The sequence below is a fragment of the Hibiscus syriacus genome, unplaced genomic scaffold (assembly GCF_006381635.1).
Source record: "Hibiscus syriacus cultivar Baekdansim isolate YM2019G1 unplaced genomic scaffold, ASM638163v2 tig00110429_pilon, whole genome shotgun sequence".
Taxonomy (NCBI): domain Eukaryota; kingdom Viridiplantae; phylum Streptophyta; class Magnoliopsida; order Malvales; family Malvaceae; genus Hibiscus; species Hibiscus syriacus.
The window spans coordinates 4488820-4493307 of NW_024062733.1; positions in this window are offsets into that span (position 1 = coordinate 4488820).

Below are 4488 nucleotides of genomic sequence, written 5' to 3' on the forward strand. Positions count from 1 at the left end.
CGTTTGACCTTAATATGGAGATGCCATCAACGCGACCATCTGTGCAGTTTCCATTTGACACGATGGCTTCAAGTTCCAGGGGGAGGCATTCGACTGCGAGCTTTTTCGATCTCAATGTCGATATGCCTTCTAGTTCAAGGGGAAGGCATGCAAGTAGTAGGTTCTTCGACCTAAATGTGGATCGCATGGAGGAACCATCATCTCTACCAGAAGAACCGCTTCGTGAGCCTGGTGTGGATGGTACTGAGACTGGACTATTCATTCACCCAGAATCACCGCAATTCAACTCCGATGATGAAGTTCCAGGAAATATGGCACAAACTGACCCTCATGCACACATGTATGAAGTTGATTATGGTGCAATGTACGGGCCAAAATTTGCGGATATGTCTCATCTCGGTGACTATGGATATTACTCATCAATAAATAATGATGAGTTATATTTAGGCATGGAGTTTTCAAGCAAAGAAGAAGCGATGATGGCTATAAAAATAACAATATCTGTAATTCTGTTCAATCGAGAGTCGACCGCTCCACGACAAAAAAATATGTATGCTACTGTGCCCGACGTGAAAACGGATGTAATTGGATGGTTCGCATATCGAAGAGGAAGAGGAAAAATAACAGATGGGAACTAACAGTATACAACGGTCCTCACACATGTTGTGTTGGAGGGGTCAACCAAGATCATCCCAACTTGGACTCGGAAGTGATATGCCAAGCCATCATGCCCATGGTAAAAGCAAGCTCTCATATAGCTGTTGTTGTGTTGATTTCAGCTATACAATCGCAATATGGGTACACTGTCTCCTATAAAAAAGCTTGGTTGGCAAAATAAAATGCCATTATCAAACTTCATGGCGAATGAGATGCATCTTACAACGAACTTCCAGGCTGGTTTAGGCTGGTGCGGAGGTTGAATCCTGGGATAATTGTGGACTTTGAAACCTCCTATGCATACCATAATGATCGAGTTTTCCGCGATCGATGCCAATTCTATCGGGTTTTTTGGACTTACCCACAGTGCGTTAATGCTGTCAAATACTGCAAGCCTGTGGTCCAGATCGACGAGACATTCTTGTATGGAAAATGCAAGCAAGTTTTATTATTGGCAGTTGTCCAAGATGGCAATCGCAACATTCTTCCATTTGCTTTTTCTCTTGTCGAAGGAGAAGATACAGATTCTTGGGTTTTTTCCTCTGAAATTTACGTGCACATGTTATCACGAGGGAAAACATCTATGTTATTTCAGATCGTGGAATTGGGATCAAAGCAACAATGGAGTCTTTGGGTCCAATGTGGCAACCACCCTTTGTCCAACATAGGTTTTATCTCTGACACATTGCTGCGAACTACCATGGAAGGTACAAGAAGAATGATGAGCGTCAATTAATTGTGTGCATGGGTAAGTGAAATTGATGTAGTTTATTTTCTTTCGATCGTTTTAATTTTGCAAAGAAAACAAGTTAGTAAGTTATACATTTTTTTAGTAGGTTACGAACTACTTCCTCGAATGTTTGAATCAATGCTTCAAGATTTACGGGCGAAGAACGAGGAAGGATACGATTACATCAGCCTCATCGATAAAGAAATGTGGACGAACGCATATGATGGTGGATATAGATATGGACACATGACGACCAACTTGGCAGAGTCAATCAATTCAACCTTAAAGGGTGCACGTCACTTACCAGTAGCGGCTTTGGTAAATACTACATATTTTTGTTTGGGGGCGCTTTTTGCGAAGCTCGGGGGACAAGCTCAAACCTGGATGTCAGGCGGTCATGTCTATCACCCTAGATTAGTTGCAGATCTACAGGAAATTTTTTTTTTTGCATCAAATGGAATGTCTGTAACAAGCTTCTCTAGAAGGCATGAAATGTTTCGTGTCACAGAGTTGCCGCGACCTCTTCAAGGGATTGAAGCTGTGTAGTTAAGAGTAAATCTAAGGGACAAAACATGCGACCGCGGGTTTTTTCAAGCTCTGAAGTATCCATGCTCTCATGTGATAGCAGCTTGCTCGCATACACGTCAAGACTATAACCATTTTGTGGATCCCGTATACCTACTATATAAAGTTTTTAAGGTATACGAATTTGAGTTTCCCCCCATAGGTAATGACAAAGACCTTGATGAGGTTCAAGATTGGCTTCCGATTATACCAAATACGAGTTTATTGAGGGAGCGTGGTCGTCCAAAATCCAATCGAATTCATTGCGATATAGATATTCGAGAAAGATCTAGACAAGACAGAAGATGTGGGCATTGTAGAAACCCAGAACACACTAGAAAAACATGTCCACTTCTGTTGCCATCAAGTAACAATTGATGAGGAAATGATGTATTTGTTTATCAAATAATAATTCTTGTATTTTAATTTGTATTTACTTCAAGTTAATGTCATTCGATAATCGTTGATGAAGATTAAAAAATGATACAATAATACGAGATTGGACGTTTGCGTTATATGTGATTATAATAAAAGAGATAATAAGTGGCAAACTTAAGAAAGTTATCGAACACAATCATTAAATTTTATCAAACTAATAACAATTTGGTATTTCAAAATAATTTTAAATACAACAAACTTACAATAAGTATTAAATGGTAAATGATAACCAAATTACAATAACTGATATTAAATGGTAATAAACAAATTAACTGAAATACATTAAAAAAAGTCTAACAAATTTAACAAAATAAAGTAAGTATTAAATGAGAAATAATAAAAAATTACAATTAAAAAGTCCAATAAACTAAATACAAATATAATAAAAAACAAAATCTATCGATGCCTACGTGCGAATGTGTTCCGCAGGGCGGTGGCTGTCGGTCTCGAGGAGGATTTCTTCGTATCACTGGTTGTGACTCCTCGCTGTCATCATCATCACCATCATCGTTGTCGTCGTTGTCCTCCTCCTCCTGAGTAGGTACAATAGGTTGATGAGGAACTGATGACGATGAAGCACCTCCATAGAATAAGGGCCCTAGAGGTGTATGACTGACTATCCCACCGGCCTGCGAAAACTGGGAAAACTCATAAAACCCAAACATCGCTTAGTGTGAAAACTGTACATGAGGTGTTTGTTCTGCGGCCATGGGTGATGAGGTTGAACCCGTAAAATATCCAGTATATGAACCCCAAGTCATATCTACAAACATAGACCCATAATAGCCTCCAGGAGGGGTCATCTGCGACGGTGGCAGCGGCGGGGTCATAAAACCAGGTGAAGGCGGCGGCGGCATCTGGTAATGGAAAGGCGACGGCGGCATCATATATGGTTGCCGTATGTAAGTTGCTGGATACGGTGGCTGCTATGAAGGTCATGCTGGTGCAGCTGAGGATGAACCAGAAGTACCTACTCTTCGTCCATGAGTTGGGGGACGATGGTGCTGTGCCGGTGAACGTCTCTGTCGACGTCGCAGAAAGGTCTGCCCTCGTGCATCCTCGGAAAGCATAAACGGTTTCCCGTTACTGTTGAACCACTCATAATAACCGTCAGCAACCATCAAGAGGTCATCAAAAATAGGCTCTCTACGGGGAAGACGCCGATGTTGATCCTCCCACAACATGACCCATTCATGATGCCTCACCAGCCAATCTGTATCTGTCTTGCCACGTCTATCTGCGTTATATAACTCGTCCATATTGTGAGGTACTTCCGTAATTGGTTGAAAACAACCAAATTGCTGGAGCATGCGATCAGTGGAGTGCCACTCGACGATCGCATAACAGATCAAGGGGACCATCGCCATCCAAACATCTAATGGGCCCTTCAACTCAGGTGGGATCACCCCCCTCACATCATCAGTAGAATATGACACAAATTCAAACTAAAACAAATATATATAATTTTTATCAAAAGAATAATCTAATTATATAATTATAATCTAAAATCGATTTTTAAACATTAAAATTTATACCTGTGTGCCAACATTCTGATCGATTAGCACCCTAATTTTTTCTAAATCATCATGTAGCTCTTGATGATTTTTCCTATCAGTATACCACTTATTCAAGGAAAAAAAATTATTATACGCTTTATAAAATTATTAATATACAAAATCAGTTTTATAATTACCTCAGGAGTAGTGGAAATACGAATGGGTTCTTCACAACGGGACATAAAAAAGGGCAATCGATACCATGCCCAAGACTGCAGCAGCAGGAGACATCCGCCGATAGCATTACGCCTGTAATCAATGGCTTGACACATCTCCTTGTACAGCAATGCCAAAACTGTCGAGCCCCAGCTGAATGATCCGGCCAGATGAAAGTCGCTCAGATGTCGCAACCACATGCAGTGAACTTGGTTGCGTGATTTGTCCGGCATCAGCAACCCTCCTATCAGCTGCAGTATGCATGCCCGTGCATACAGTTTAACTTCATCCTCAGACGCGTCCTCGCTCAAGTCTCGAAAATTGGCATCTAACCAATTTAACGGTATCCGACCACCGTTAAAACTTTCCGGGACACGTCCTAGATTT